This window comes from Pongo pygmaeus, chromosome 9, assembly GCF_028885625.2.
Source record: "Pongo pygmaeus isolate AG05252 chromosome 9, NHGRI_mPonPyg2-v2.0_pri, whole genome shotgun sequence".
Classification (NCBI taxonomy): Eukaryota; Metazoa; Chordata; class Mammalia; order Primates; family Hominidae; genus Pongo; species Pongo pygmaeus.
Window position 1 is genome coordinate 121,013,073 of NC_072382.2, and position 17,081 is coordinate 121,030,153.

Below are 17,081 nucleotides of genomic sequence, written 5' to 3' on the forward strand. Positions count from 1 at the left end.
AGCCTGGCCAACATGGTGAAATCCCGTCTCTACTAAAAATACAAAATTAGCCGGGTGTGGTGGTACATGCCTGTAATCTCACCTACTCGGGAGGCTGAGGCAGGAGAATTGCTTGAACCTGGGAGGTGGAAGTTGCAGTGAACCAAGATCGTACCATTGCACTCCAGCCTGGGCAACAGGAGCTAAACTCTGTCTTAATAATAATAATAATAAAAATAAAATTATCTGGGTGTGGTGGCGCATACCTGTGGTCCAAGCTATTCTGGAGGCTGATTTGGGAAGATGCTTGAGTGTGGGAGGTTGAGGCTGCAGTGATCTGTGATCATGCCACTGGAGTCTAGCCTGGGCAACACAGTGAGACCCCATCTAAAAACAAAAACAAAACCAAAAAAATCATCAGCCAGTCTTGTTGGCTCACATTTGTAAGTAAGCCCAGCACTTTTGGAGACTGAGGCGAGATCATTTGAGACCAGGAGTTTGAGTACAACCTAGTCAACAGAGTGAGACCTTGACTCAAAAAAAAAAAAAAGGACATATACTGATTGATGAAAAATTATAGAAAGGGGAAAGTGTTATCAAAAGGCAGCTGGTCTTGGTGCCTAACACCTGTAATTCTAGCACTTTTGGAGATCGAGGCAAGAGGATCACTTGAGGCCAGGAGTTTGAGACTAGCCTGTGTAACAGCAAGACCTCGTCTCTATAAAAAAGTCATGTTCACTGAATTATATACTTAAAAATGCTTAAAATAGTAAATTTTGGTAAGTATATTTCACCACAATATTTAAAAAAGAAATGTCACAATTTAAAGGCCATTGAAATTTTCTTTTATGTAAGTGCAACCATGTATTGCTAACGACAGGATGCATTCTGAGAAATGTATTGCTGCCTGATTTAGTTGTTGTGTGAACGTCATAGAGTGTACTTACAGAAACCTGGATGATACAGCCTCCCACACAGCTAGGCTATATGGTAGAGCTTATTGCTCATAGGCTACCAACCTGTACAGCATGTTACTGTACACAGTTGTAACACAATGGTAAGTATATATCTTAACATGTAAACATAGAAAAGGTGCAGTAAAAATGTGGTATTATAATCTTTTTTTATCTTTTTTTTTTGAGACGGAGTCTCGTCCTGTCACCCAGGCTGGAATGCAGTGGTGCCATCTTGGCTCATGGCAGCCTCCGCCTCCCGGGTTCAAGCAATTCTCCTGCCTCCGACTCCTGAGTAGCTGGGATTACAGGTGTGCACCACCACGCCCAGCTAATTTTTGTGTTTTTAGTAGATACAGGGTTTTGCCATGTTGGCCAGGCTGGTCTCAAACTCCTGACCTCAGGTGATCCTCCCGCCTCAGCCTCCCAAAGTGCTGGGATTACAGGCTTGAGCCACCACGTCTGGCTGCGAGTATTTTTTGAGAACTTGTTCTCAGTAGATTCATGGTGAGCATCAGTGACATCATTTAGACTGGAATTCATGGGTAGAAGTAGGAGCAGGTACACAGTTCTCCTATTCTCTTGGTGTCCTGTGGAGTGGCGTGCTTGGATTGGGGCATAGGTGGATGTACCATTAGACTGGGCTCCATGAAAGAATTCTGCCTGCCTTCCCCTAACCTTCTTTATGGGATTGAGTGTGATAAGTGAGGTTAAAAAGCGTGAGTTTAGGTACTGACTTTACAGGAGTTGCTGACAATTAGTGCCCTGGTACCTAGAGACTGTGTGGGCCTTCGGGAAGGTGCTTTGGAGAAACTCCTGGCCAGAGGGAGGGAGGAGCCAGGAGCCCCAGATCCTAATTAGCTCTTCCCTAAGCAATCCAGAAAGAACAAAAAGATCATTTAGCCAGATTTGGTAATCCAGGTGAGATCATGACGGCTTGGACTAAGGTAACAACTCGACTAAGACAGAGATAAAAAGCTGTTGGCACTATGAGGTGATTATATGTTTTTTCCCTGTATTATGTTACTGCAGTGAATTGTTCATAAATTTGCAAAGTTAAACCATCCTTGCATAAATTCTAGTCTGTAATTATATATTTATAATTATATAAAAATACATTTTTATGATTTCTCTGGATTCTAGTAATCATTTAGGACTTTTTCCATCTATATTGGTAAGTCAAGCTAGTACATATAAATTTTTTCATGGTCTTTGTCTCATTATGGAAGTAATCAAAATGAGTTATTTATCTTCCTGTATTTGTGAACAGTTTGTAAAAGAGTTTGCTTTTGCAGGGTGCATTTAGCAAAATTCTATAATATATTCACAGCTTAATGTTTGTACTTATGCACACATGAATGTATGTCTATATATGAATGATGGAGAATGGATTTTGATACCTATTCTATTTAATGGTTATTGTTTTATTCAGGGTTTAAAATGACCCATTTTCCCTTAATTTATACTTAAAAAAAAAAAAGTAGAGACAGGGTTTTACTGTGTTGCCCAGGCTGGTCTTGAACTCCTGGTCTCAAGCAGTCCTCCTGCCTCGGCCTCGCACAGTGCTGGGATTACAGGCATGAGCCACTGCACCTGGCCAATACATTTAAAAATAATGCCTGCCATTTAGTAGGCACTCAGTATTTATGGAGTGAATAAATTAATGAACGTTATTGAAATAGAATCCATTGCATTTTGTTGTTGCAGTACCGTCTATATGTTAAGCCTCCATTCTACTTGATAGTATTTGTACATTCTTTTTTTTTTTTTTTTTTTTAGGTGGAGTCTTGCACTGTCGCCCGGGCTGGAGTGCAGTGGTGCGATCTCGACTCACTGCAACCTCCGCCTCCTGGGAGGCAATTCTCCTGCCTCAGCCTCCCGAGTAGCTGGGATTACAGGCATCCGCCGCTACGCCCAGCTAATTTTTGTTTTTTACAGTAGAGAGAGAGTTTCACCATGTTGGCCAGGCTGGTCTTGAACTCCTGACCTCAGGTGATCCACCTGCCTTGGACTCCCAGAGTGCTGGGATTATAGGTGTGAGCCACCATGCCTGACCATATTTGTACATTTTGAAGATTTTTACTGATTTATCATGATAGATTTAAGTTGATGCTCTTTTTTTTAGATTTTTCTGTTTAAAAATTTCAGTAACTTTAGGGATACAGATGGGTTTTGATTATATGAATGAATTATATAGTGAAGTCTGAGATTTTGGTGCACCCATTACCCAAGTAGTGTACATTGTACCCAGTATGTAGTTTTGTTTTTTTTTAAAATCCCTCGCTGCCCTCCCACCTCCCTGCTTCTGAGTCTCTAAAGTCCATTATACCAGTCTGTATGCGTTTATGTACCCAGAGCTTAGCTCCCACTTATAAATGAGAACCTGTGATATTTTGTTTTCCATTCCTGAGTTACTTCACTTAGAATAATGGCCTCCAGCTCCATCCAAGTTGCTGCAAAAGACATTATTTCATTTTTTTCTATGGCTGAGCAGTATTCCATGGTGTATATATTAATGTATCACATTTTCTTTATCCACTCATTGGTTGGCAGGCACTTAGGTTGGTTCCATATCTTAGAGTTGTGCATTGTGCTGTGATTAACATATACGTGCAGGTCCTTTTCATATAATGACTTATTTTCCTTTAGGTGGATACCCAGTGGTGGGATTGCTGGATTAAATTGGCAGACCTACATTTAGTTCTTTGAGAAATCTTCATACTATTTTCCACAGAGGTTGTGCTAATTTACTTCACCACCAGCAGTGTATAAGCATTCCCTATTCAAATGAACAAATAACTAAATGAAGCATTCCCTTTCACTATGTACACATCAGCATCTATTGTTCTTTTGATTTTTTAAATAATGGCCACTCTGGCTGGGGTAAGGTGGTATCTCATTGTGGTTTTAATTTGTATTTCCCTGATGATTAGTGACATTGATAATTTTTTCATTTGTTTGTGGCCATTTGTATATCTTCTTTAGAGAAATGTCTATTTATGTTGTTTGCCCACTTTTTGATGGGATTATTTGTTGTTGTTGTTTTCCTTGCTGATTTGAGTTCCTCGTAGATTCTGGATATTAGACCTTTGTTGGATGCATTGCTTGAACATATTTTCTCCCATTCTGTGGGTTCCATTTATTTTTGTTTTTGTTGCATTTGCTTTTGGGGTTTTAGTTATAAATTCTTTGCCTAGGTCAATGTCCGGAAGAGTTTTTCCTAGGTTTTCTTCTAGAATTTTTGTGGTTTCAGGTCTTAGATTTAAGTCTTTAATACATCTTGAGTTGATTTTTCTATGTAGCGAAAGATAGGGATTCATTTTCATTCTTCTACATGTGGCTATCCAGTTTTCCCAGCACCATTTATTGAATAGGGTGTGTCCTTCCCTAATTCATGTTTTTGTATGCTTTGTCAAAGATCAGTTGGTTTTAAGTATTTGGCTTTATTTCTGGGTTCTCTATTCTGTTCCATTGGTGTATTAGTCCATTCTTGAACTGCTATAAAGAAATACTTGTGGCTGGGTGCTGTGGCTCATGCCCATAATCTCAGCACTTTTGGAGGCCAAGGCAGGCGGGTCACTTGAGGTCAGGAGTTTGAGACCACCCTGACCAAAATGGTGAAACCCCTTCTCTACCAAAAATATGAAAAATTAGCCAGGTGTGGTTCTGCACGCTTGTAATCCCAGCTGCTCGGGAGGCTGAGGCAGGAGAATCGCTTGAACCTGGGAAGCGGAGGTTGCAGTGAGCCGAGATTGCGCCATTGCACTCCAGCCTGGGTGACAGGTGAGACTACGTCTCAAAAAAACAAAACAAAACAAAAAACAAAAAGACTTGAGACTGTAATTTATAAAGAAAGAGATTTAACTGGCTCATGTTTCTACAGGCAGTACAGGAAGCATAGTGGCTTCTGCTTCTGGGGACGCCTCAGGAAACTGACAGTCATGGTGGAAGGTGAAGGCAGAGCAGGCACCATGGCCCGAGCAGGAGGAAGAATGAGGGAGGAGGTGCTACACACTTTCAAAGGACCAGATCTCCTGAGAACTCTATCACTGTATAGTACCAAGGGGGGATAGTGCTAAACCATTCATGAGAACTCTGCCCTCATGATCCGGTCACCTCCCACCAGGCCCCATCTCCAGCACTGGGGATTACATTTCAACATGAGATTTAGGTGGGGACAGATCCAAACCATTCAATTGGTCTATGTATCTTTATACCTGTACCATACTATTTTGGTTACTATAGCCTTTATAGTATAATTTGATGTTGGGTAATGTCATGCCTTTAGATTTGTTATTTCTGTTTAGGATTGCTTTGGCTTTTCAGGCTCTTTTTTGGTTCCATATGAATTTTAGGATTGTTGCTTTTAATTCTGTAAAAAATGATATGGGTATTTTGTTAAGAATTGCATTGAATCTATCGATTGCTTTGGGCAGTATGGTCATTTTCACGATACTAATTCTTCCAATCCCTGAGCACGCGATGTGTTTCCATTTGTTTGTGTATTCTGTGATTTCTTTCAGCAGTGTTTTGTCATTCTCCTTGTAGAGATCTTTCATCTCCTTGGTTAAATATATTCCTGGGTTTTTATGTGCTGTTTTCTTTCAGCTATTGTAAAAGGGATTGAGTTCTTGATTTGATTCTCAGGTTGGTCATTGTTGATGTGTAGCAGTGCTGCTGACTTGTGTACGTTGATTTCGTAACCTGAGACTTAACTGAATTCACTTATCTAGTTGTCTTTTGGAGGAGTCTTCGGGTTTTTTTTAGATTTGTGATGATATTATTGGCAAAACAGAGATAGCTTGACTTCCTCTTCCAATTTGGATGCCCTTTTTTTCTCTTGCCCAATTGCTGTGCCTGGGTAAGTTGATAGTCTTATGTGGCTTTAAGTTTCTTGTATTCTGCTTAAGATACATTTGTGGTTTTTCTCCCATTTATTATTTATTCTTATGTTTTTCCCCATTTATTGAATACATCTCTGCTCATTTGACAATACTGAAATTTTGTGTATTTACTTATATATTAGAGCCACTATGCAAAAGTAAACAGTATTTACTGAATTTATGTGAATTTAGTAACCACAGTAAATACTATTTACTTTTGCATAGGGGCTCTAATGTTCAAGTTCCATATAAATATAAATATTTCTGGTGGGCGAATTATGATAGATACCACTGAATGGGTGTTAGAACTCCCCAAAATTGAGAATTTTTGAGGTGCTAAGATACTAAATGTGTTTTTATCAAGCCTATACAAAAGATACTGAGAAACAAAGATAGGGTCTCAAAGAGATGGCATTAGTTTCTGCCTTAGGTGAGAACAGCTAAAAAATTGGCATCATTTTCTTATAAATATAGCTCATTTGGGACATGGATTGTATTTCCAAATACCTGTCACATGGATTTATTCTGCCTTTTATAGGAGAAACCTGTAATATTGTTCTTTTGTATCCTTCCGATTCTATCTCACTTACTTCCACACTCTTCTCAAAGGGGGAAACTCAGTTTCAGCTTGATTATCTTGTACAAGGGAACTAGCAAATGGACCGTTCCATTCCCAGAGATGCCAACAGTCTTACACAGATTATTCACAAATCTGTTTTCCCAAGCTGCCTGCTAGTTATACTCATGTTAGTATCTTCCCACACTCAAAATACCTGAACACTGAATGTATCCTCTTCATCAGCAAACCAACTTCCTCTTTCATGTCCCGTTACTGAGTTAGTACTGTATAATGTAGTGAGTAGTGATGATGAGCATGGATTGATTATTGGCTTAGCTTCTTTTTTTTTTTTTCTTTTTTTCTTTTCTTTTTTTTTTGAGATGGAGTGTCGCTCTGTCGTTCAGGCTGGATTTAGTGGTGCGATCTCGGCTCACTGCAACCTCCACCTCCTGAGTTCAATCAATTCTCCTGCCTCAGCCTCCTGAGTAGCTGCGACTACAGGCACGTGCCATCACGCCTGGCTAATTTTTGTATTTTTAGTAGAGATGGGGTTTTACCATGTTGACCAGGCAGGTCGGCTCAGCTTCTTTACGCCTAAATTGTCTCATCTGTAAAATGGGGATAATATTGGAATCTGATGGGATTGTAAGTGAGAATTAGTTAAATAACAAAATATGTAAAGTGCCTGGTACTTAGTAAGCCCTTAAAAAACATTAGCTTTTACATTATTACCAATATATTATATTATTGGTAATACCCTAGGTTTATCTCCTCCCTTATTCAATCATACTCTTGATTTTACTGCTGCAGTCTCTCTCAAATCTGTCTTAATTTTACTGCCCCTGTTACTTTTCTATCTCAGGCTCCCATTACTTTTCTGCTGCACTACTATGCTGATTGATCTCTCTGCTTTTGCAGTTTCCTCTCTCATTCACCTTGTACATTGCTGTTATTTTCGGTCTTAAAATGATCAGATATCACTCCCCAGTCCCAGATCCTTAATGACTCCCCACTGCACTGCATTTGTATTTTCTTTCACTTTGGCAGTTAAATCTCTACTTTTTTTTTTTTTAATGGAGGCAAAGTCTCCAGGCTGGACACTGCAACCTCTGCTTCCCAGGTTCAAGCGATTCTGATGCCTCAGCTCTCCGAGTAGCTGGGATTACAGGTGCGCACCACCACGCCTGGCTAATTTTTTGTATTTTTAGTAGAGATGGGGTTTTGCCATGTTGGCCAGGCTGGTCTCGAACTCCTGACCTCAGGTGAGCCGTCCGCCTTGGCCTCCCAAAGTGCTAGAATTACAGGCGTGAGCCACCGCGCCCGGCCTCTAGATTCTTTTCCATGGAACATTTATTGAAGATTTCTCCAATTTTTGTCCCTTTTAATAGTCTTATATTCAAACAGAGAACATTCCATGTTCTTTCTCAAGTTTTGCAAAGCTTAGTATTAGCTACCCTGTTTATTTGTTGAGGGAAATGCTATGTTTAAATGGAAATCGATGTCTAAGTTACATACTCAGGAGTTAAATAATTAATGGTAACTAGATATAGACTTTCTACATATTTGATTAGATTCTATTAGTGCTGTCTCAGTATAATTTGTATCTGTATATTTTAAGTTGATTACATTAGCTTTCTAAAAGGTGCTTGGTGGTGGTTGTCATTTGTTGAGGGAGAGGGTATGAGAAGTTTTGAAGATTTCAGGATTATCTTACTGATATGTTTGTATATGTCTTTAAGGAACTGGTGTAGAGAAGTAGTAACCAGTACTGAGGGTTAATATGCTTTCAATTGTGGGCAAATGCTCCAGTGCATGTAATTCTACTTATTAAAGTTGTCTTTCAGAGCTCGGGTTAAGTGAACTCAAAAGTTATTTTGAAATACAGACAAATCTGATTAAACAGGACCATGGAGTAATATAGCTAGTGAACACTTGCCAAATGTTCACAATGATTGTTTTGAACTATTTTTGTTTTTTCTAACCACACTGAAAACTAAAGATACTAATGTAAAATATTTGTGCTTTAATGAGAATGTATTACAATCATTTAAAAATATTATTGACTCTTGTATAAGTGATTTTTTTTAAAAAGATCTAAGAAAGAAGGTGTGGAGAAGTACATATTTTTCACTAATAGCTTCACCTGCAGAATCATGGCATGCAAACACTAAGTGATCGTGTTGAACATTTTCAGTGATACCATGTAGATATTATGACTTGATGTGTTGAGAAGGGCACTTCACCTCTGTGTTATTCTTTCCATAAACTCGTAACTCCAGTCAAAATATCAGAAAAACAGACAGACACACTGAGAGACATCCTTTAAAATACTTGACCAGTGCTCAGAACTATTGTCATGAAAAACAAGGAAAGACTAAGAAATGATTACAGACCAGAGGAGACTAAGGAGATAGGATGAGTAAATGTAAAGTGGTATCCTTGATTGGATCCTGGAATAGATAAAAACATTAGTGGAAAAAACTGGTGAAGCCTGGATATAGCCTGGGATTCAGTTAGTACTACCATACTGATGTTGGTTTCTTAGTTTTGAAGAATGTCCCACAGTAATATAAGATGGTAACATTAGGGGAAACTGAAACTGGATTTGGGGTTTATGGGAACTCCCTGCATGGTCTTTATAACTTTTCTGTAGATGTAGAATTATTCTAAAATTAAAAATTTGTCAAAAGTAGGTAATATTTTCCAGTTCAGTTCTACAAATGTATTGAATGCCTGTTATGTGCCCAGTGTGACCAGGGTTGCAGGGGATAAAGTGTGTAAGAGATACTTTCCCTGCCTCTGCCCTTAAGGAGTTGTCTTCCAGATTGGGGAGTAAGACAATTAATATGAAGCAGAACGTGATGGAACCTGTGAAAAACTGTGAGCAAGTTGCTGTAGGGAGTTCAGAAGCTGAGAGTAGACGTTAAATGTAGACTGGTGAGTCCTCCCCAAGGAGGCAGTGTTTGAGAACTTTGAAGAATGGGCAGGATTTAGTAAGCATAGTCATTGGAAAGGAAATGTGTCATAACCGAAGAGCCCTGGCTCTTGAATTTCATAGACCTACGCTGCCCTTACTAGCTTTGTGACCCTGGGCAAATTATTTAATGTCACTAAGTCTTTGTTTCTCATTTGTAAGATACGGTTAGTAATTCCTATTTCAAAGCATTATGAGAATTAAATGCACTTTATTTAGCTTAGTAAAGCATCTAATCCCTAGTAAACTCTTAGTGTTAACTGCTAGAGATGGAGAGAAGCATATATTGTTGATGCAGTACCAATACCACAGGCACAGAGCCTGGAAAGTGTAGAGTGTTTGATGGAACATTGACTGGTATTGTTTAGAAAGGTGAATTAGGACTACATTGTGAGTGCTTTGATGTATCAGGTCAGCAGTTTGAACTTTTTAAGTGGTAATTGAGAAGTCATTAAAGATTTTCATGTAGGGGGAGTAAGGAGATTGAGTCTGTTTTAGGATTAATTTGATAGAAATATGAGGGGAGTGTTGGAGGCTCTCATGTGAGTTGCTGCCTTCCCATTTACTTGGTGAGTTAGATGTGTCCCCTTTAGCTTTAGAATTCAATGAAACAGTTAGCTTGAAATGCTCTGAATGATTAGTGGTAATCTGTTACTGTGTAACTTGGGAATTTCAAAAGCAGGACCATGAGTATGTAGTATCAAATACACTTAATATGTGTTTAGTAAAAAAGGCCATTGCTATTTTTAGATGTATTGGCTGAGAACTCCTTTTGTAGGTGATGGTTTTCGTTTTGTTTTGTTTTGTTTTTTAACAGCTTAAGTCGATGATAAGAGTTAAACAGTACTTCACTGACTTCCTGTGAGGCTTTGTGGAAAGCAGTTCCGTTGTATCTATTTTTAAAGCTGATTACTGTGAGCAGAGGATGTTGCTATTGAGTTACAAATGTCATCTCAGTATGTTCTCACTCAGCATTCTTTAGATGACACTAGTGTTTGGATATAAGGTTTCTGGAGTTTATCTGATAGGAAAAGCAGCAGTTATCACTGAAATAGTACCAGTAAATGAAATACTTAAAAGCAGTGATCATGTTACCCTTCAGCAGTATAATTATCATCATCTCTATGAGTCTTAAGCCTATACCATCACTGAACGGCAAAAAATTGTAACCTTATTTTGGGAATATTTTGCAACCCTGTAATGGTATTGTATAATGTTTTGCAGCTTTTTTGTTAATCATTGTATTAAAAGTATTAAATCATCTTGGAATTTTCCTCTTGGGAACGATAGGATCATTTGATTTACAAATATTGTTAAAATACACTTACTTGTAAATTATTGGGGGTTTTCTTCAGTGGATTTTTTGTTTGTTTTTAGAGACAGTCTCGCTATGTTGCCCAGGCTGGTACGAAACTCCTGGCCTTCAGCCATCCTCCCATCTTGGCCTCCCAAAGAGCTGGGATTACAGGTGTAAATCCCTATGCCTGACCTCCAGTCTTTTATTATGATTTTTCTTTCTTTTTTTTTTTTTTTTTTTTTTTTTTGAGACAGGGTCTCTCTCTGTTTGCCCGGGCCGGAATGCAGCAGCATGATCTCTGCTGACTGTATCTCCACCTCCAGGGCTCAAGCCATCCTCCCACCTCAGCATCCCGAGTAGCTGAGACTACAGGCCCATGCCACCATGCCCAGCTGATTTTTGTATTTTTTGTAGGGACGGACTTGCACCATGTTGCCCAGGCTGGTCTCGAACTTGTGAGCTCAAGTGATCTGCCTGTCTTGGCCTCCCATAAGTGCTGGGATTACAGGCATGAGCCACCACGCCCAACCTATAAGGAAATTTTTCAGTCCTACAGAAGAGTTGAAAGAATTTTATAACCACTATATACCAATCTACAATTAGCTAAATTACTTTTCTTTGTTTTTTATTATTATTACTTTTTGAGACAGTCTTGCTTCGTCACCCAGGCTGGAGTGCCGTGGTGCGCTCTGCCCACTGCAACCTCCACTTGCCAGGTTCAAGCTATCATCCCACCTCAGCAACCCTAGTAGCTGGGACTACAGCTGTGCACCACCATACCTGGCTAATTTTTGTATTTTTAGTATAGACAGTGGGTCTCACTATATTGCCCAGGCTGGTCTCAAACTCCTGAGTTCAAGCAATCTGCCAGCCTCAGCCTCTCAAAGAGCTAGGATTACAAGTGTGAGCTGCTGTGCCCAGCCTAAATCACTGTTTTTAAAATGAAAGTTTTGTTTCCTTCTCTTTTTAAATATCATATAAACTTTTTTGAGTCTTTAAACCATTTTTAAGAGACTTTTGAAGTAGGTGAGATGATTTTTGATGTTTCTGTGTTAATTCTTCAGAACAATAATACTCAAGTAAAATAATTCTAATAGTTTGAGATTTGGCAAATCTCTGTTTTAGAATAAATAATACTAGTTTAGTAGATTAATTTTTCTGGCCCTGTATAGGGTTTATACAGTTAACTGTTCATTTAAATTCCATAAGACATAAATTCATTTAAATTATCTGCAGACAGAAAATATACATTAAAAAGTTATTTCTGCTAAGGTGTGAGGAGCCCAGGAGTTGGAGACCAGCCTGGGCAATATAGTGAGACCCCCATCATACAAAAAATAGAAAAAGTGGCTGGGCGTGGTAGCTCACACCTGTAATCCCAGCACTTTGGGAAGCCAAGGCAGGTGGATCACCTGAGATCAGGAGTTCGAGACCAGCCTGACCAATATGGTGAAACCCTGTCTCTACTAAAAATACAAAAATTAGGCCGGGCGCAGTGGCTCACACCTGTAATCCCAACACTTTGGGAGGTCCAGGCGGGTGGATCACCTAAGGTCGGAAGTTTGAGACCAGCCTGACCAACATGGAGAAACTCCGTCTCTACTAAAAATACAAAATTAGCTGGGCATGGTGGTGTGTGCCTGTAGTCCCAGCTACTTGGGAGGCTGAGACAGGAGAATTGCTTGAACCCAGGAGGCAGAGGTTGCAGTGAGCCAAGACGTGACACTGCACACCAGCCTGGGCAACAGAGCAAGACTCCGTCTCAAAAAAAAAAAAAAAAAAAAGAAGAAGAAGAAGAAGAGTTAGCCAGGCATAGTGGCCTGTAGGTCCAGCTATTCAGGAGGCTGAGGTGAGAGGATCGCTTGAGTCTGGGAGGTCGAGGCTGCAGTTTCCTTGTCTTAAATGTTAATAAATGCATTTTTAATAGAAGGAGTTAATTTATCTCCTCATACTGTGTTTGTTTTCCTGTTTCCTCTTTCTCTTCAAAGTACCTTATGAGCAAGAGTTACAAGATAACTTTTTCAGTATTCTATATAGTAGTGACTGTACTGGATAAAATAGTTTCAGAGATTTTTCTGTTTACCTCATCATTCATGTAAAGGCCACTTTTCAACTCCTGTCTTGCTTAAGATGGTGATTGTGATTCCTATGAAATTGTATTTATATTGTTACTTTTGAAGCTAAAACAATAGCTATAATTGCTCATTTAATTTTTAATATACTTATGTATTGGTGATATGTAAATCTTAGTTTTTTAGTATGTGAAATTATACACAGGAAAATGCATAACATTGCTTTGGGCCTGAGGCATGACGGTACATTGGCTTTGAAGGTAGGCCCTGAAGTAGAGAGAAAAGAAATGACACCAGTCTTGAATTAAAAAAAAAAAAAAAAAAGATGCATACAGAATCAGCATTTGATTATGAGGAAGTTGTGAGAGGAAAAGAGAAGAGGAAGATGGAAGCTGTAGAGTAGAATTTGCAGTTATGTAGATTTAGATGGTTAGAGCTGAAGGCGAAGGTTAGAGTAGAAGGTGAATGACCACCTTCCTCAGCACTGTGTTACTGTGTTAAAGAAAAGCCAGTACTGTTTGCTGCTACTAGAACTGAAGAAAGAAAAGTTCTGTCTTCAGGGCATTTACAAAAAATTGAACAGTTGTGTTCCTTTGTGGATCTTTGGAGAATCGTTAGAACTCATTGTATGAGTTAAAGTAACTGCTGACAGAATTTTTTAAAGTATTGCTGACCATGTAAACTCAAATGTCTATATCATGCCTTATTCTTTTTACATAAGACAGATTCTGCTGATTACATTCTGCCCCATATACTGTAGACACTGAACCATAAGCTTCAGATTGATTACAAAATGCTCTGACCCATGGACTTTTATAAATTCATTATTTCCTTTTAAGAAGTATGATGCTTACAGTGTATATCTCTGGTGGTTTTAAGTAACGTAAGCAGGCTTTTTGGAGGGATGCATTCTTGAGTAGGAAAATGTCTTAAATTGATTTCTCGTAACTGTTTCAGTCAGCACTTTGAACTGCTCTTAGGTACCTGGTGCCATTACATCTTTGTGGTCAATAACTTTTTGTGTGTGTGTGGCTTACTTCACAAAATAAAAATGCTTTCTGTGTCTTGTTATTTTGGTATGCATATTTTATCTTTGATCCAACATAGTGCTAGGTACCTTTTAGATTTTCGGTAGAAAATTATTTTAAGAGCCAAAGATAACCAGCATGGTCCAGTTATTCCAAGACCCACTCCCTGTATTCACTTCAGACTCAGCTTAAAAAGCAACACTCGATAAGGTCTCTAAGACTACCTTCCCTAAACAGCAATCCTGCATGGCTTCTCATACTCTGTGTTATTCTTCCTCACAGCACTTTTCTCCTACCATCTGATAACACTCTGGTGGGAATGCACATGTCATAAAAGCAAGAATTTTATTTTGTTCGTTGCCGTATTCGCCCCAAGCCTAGCACATAGTAGGCACTCAAATGTTTTCTGAAGGTATATTGATCATTAGAAATTTCTGCCATTCGCTTGGCCCAGAGGGATATAAATACAAGTCAGAAATAGATTTAGCCGTTGTGTACACAAATAGCTATAGTGCAAAATGGGTTCAGATGATCTAAGAGAACTGCAGAGAAAACGCTGGGATTGTTGAGCGTTTTATTATGTCTAGCTGGCTCCTAAAGAAATGACATTTCAACTGGGTCTTATTTCAGACCAGAGAGACAGATAGGCAAAGGCCGACAAACAGAGAAGAGAGGCAGGTGTAAGAAAAGGTGAAGTACTTCGTTTGGCTAGAACATACTAGTGAAGAACTAAGAAGTTAGTTAGAAAGATAGGTTAGATCCAGGTCAATGGAAAGCCTTAAAATCCAAGCTGAGTTTGGATTTTATCCCATTGGCTGTGAAAATTGATTGTTTATTTTTTTCCCTTCTTCAAAAGGCAGTTTAATGTCATAAAAATTGGACCTGCATAGAAAGGGACACTGAAGACCAAGACTGGAATTTTAATTTTAATTATTACCAACGAGTTTGCATTAGGCCAATACCACATAAATCGAAGGTAGGAATGACCACAGATTGGCAACAAATTGACTAATCAGATATGGAGAACAAGGTAAATGAAAGAAGCTGAGAAGATTCTTCAGGTTTTGAACTTGTGGGAAGTAAGATGGTGTTGTCATTAAATACAGAAGTAAAGTACATGAAGAAAGAGCAGATTTAAGAAAGATTAGTTTAATTCTGAACATGTTGCTTTGAGGTGCTAGCATTCTAGTGGAGGAAATGTGGTACAGTAGATAGTTGGAAAAACTACCAAGGCCTAAGATTTGGGCATTGTTTGCTAAGTAGTTTTTAAAGCCCTGAGATTGCGAAGGAAGAGGAGAGAGTATACGGAGAAACAACTGAAAATAGCAGAGAGCAGATTCTTGGGAAATACTGCTTAAGACGATGGGGGAGAAAAGCCAAGAAAGAACAAAAGGAAGTAGGAGAACCAAGAGAAGACAACACTGCAAAACCCAAGGCAAGATCATGTTCATGAAGTAAAATTCAAACCTGTTTGCTTCAGAAAGAGCTCTGGTATAACCTCAGAAGCGTGACACGTATTTTTTCTATCATCTCATTCATTATCCTGCTATACTGTTTAGCGTAGTTCTTCACACACACAGTAGGTTCTCAATAATCTAGTTTAAGGACTACTACTTGACAGAATGTTAATTGTAGATGTAGATGTCTGAGCCTCAGGCTGCTGATTGTGCAGTCTAAGGTCCTGCGGAACACTGGAAAGTAAATTCATTGGGATTAACTTGTGCTTTGTAGGGTTTCTTTCAAGTTACCTATTTCATACTCCATTTGTGATATATTCTTGATCTTGTCTATTTTCTCTTTGGTAAATGGTAGAAATTCTATTAAACAATAAAGGATCTCAAGGTGCTAGGAAAAAAACAGTTAATGGACTTTAAAGACTGGATAAGTGCTTTTTTTTTTTTTTTTTTTTTTGGGGGGACCGAGTCTCACTCTGTCGTCCAGGCTAGAGTGCAGTGGCGCGATCTCAGCTCACTGCAACCTCTGCCTCAGCCTCTTCAGTAGCTGGGATTAAAGGCATGCACCACCATGCCCGCCTAATTTTTGTATTTTTAGTAGAAATGGCCAGGCTAGTCTCAAACTCCTGACCTCAAGTGATCCATCCGCCTCGACCTCCCCAAATTTTGGGATTACAGGCGTGAACCACCGCACCCGGCCAAAAAAAGATTTCAATAGCATTTTTCGAACAAGTCATGGATATAAAGACTTGGATAATTTGGTGCTGCATTTTATCCATGAAAGACAAAGATAGCACTGATGGTGACCTTCCAGTATAGCATTAAAAAAGAAAAATCTGTTCCTAATAGAGGATTGTTAGGCAGTCAGTAATTGATCACGATTTGACTTGAAATTTTATAATACATTTATGCCGGGCGCTGTGGCTCACGCCTGTAATCCCAGCACTTGGGGAGGCCAAGGTGGGCAGATCACGAGGTCAGGAGATCAAGACCATCCTGGCTAACACGGTGAAACCCCATCTCTGCTAAAAATACAAAAAAATTAGCTGGGCGTGGTGGCGGGCGCCTGTAGTCCCAGCTACTCGGGAGGCTGAGGCAGGAGAATGGCGTGAACCCGGGAGGCGGAGCTTGCAGTGAGCCGAGATCACGCCACTGCACTCCAGCCCGGGCGACAGAGCGAGACTCCATCTCAAAATAAATAAATAAATAAATATAGTACATTTATATGACAAGAATAAACTTTTGAATACATAAATACAAATTACTGGGTCAAAGGAAAATAGACACGTATTCAGTAGCTTGTTTAGTGTAATAGTATCTATATCATCTGTATCCTGTTGCTGTGGCAATAGCATTAAAGAGAACAAAGGTAATCTGATCAAAGGACACATGGAAAAGTAGAGACTACATCTGGTATGTTAAATGGTACTGTGTGACATCTTTTTTTTTTTTTTTTTTTTTTTTGAGGTGGAGTTTCGCTCTGTCGCCCAGGCTGAAGTGCAGTGACACAAACTCAGCTCACTGCAACCTCTGCCTCCCGGGTTCAAGGGATTCTCCTGCCTCAGCCAGCCCAAGTAGCTGAGGTTACAGGCGCACACCACCATGCTCAGCTTATTTTTATATTTTTTAGTAGAGACAGGGTTTTGCCATGTTGGCCAGGCTGGTCTTGAACTCCTGACTGCAAGTGATTGCCTGCTTCGGCGTCCTGTAGTGCTGGGATTACAGGCGTGAGGCACCACTCTCCACCTGTGTGACATCTTTATAATCATATCCATTAAACAGGTTGTGAGAACAAAATTAACTAATTGTTAACAGTAGCATATGCACTTACGTAGAAATTTTTGTGTGGTTTGGATGTTAGCATCTCATTTTTGGTAAAGGA

At 39.3% G+C, this 17,081-nt stretch overlaps 1 protein-coding gene across 2 annotated transcripts in view; it reads left to right on the top strand.

Moving 5' to 3' along the window:
• The window catches only part of CBL (Cbl proto-oncogene), a 101,895-nt gene that overhangs the window by 47,640 nt on the left and 37,174 nt on the right, over window positions 1-17,081 (top strand). The window lies entirely within an intron of this gene.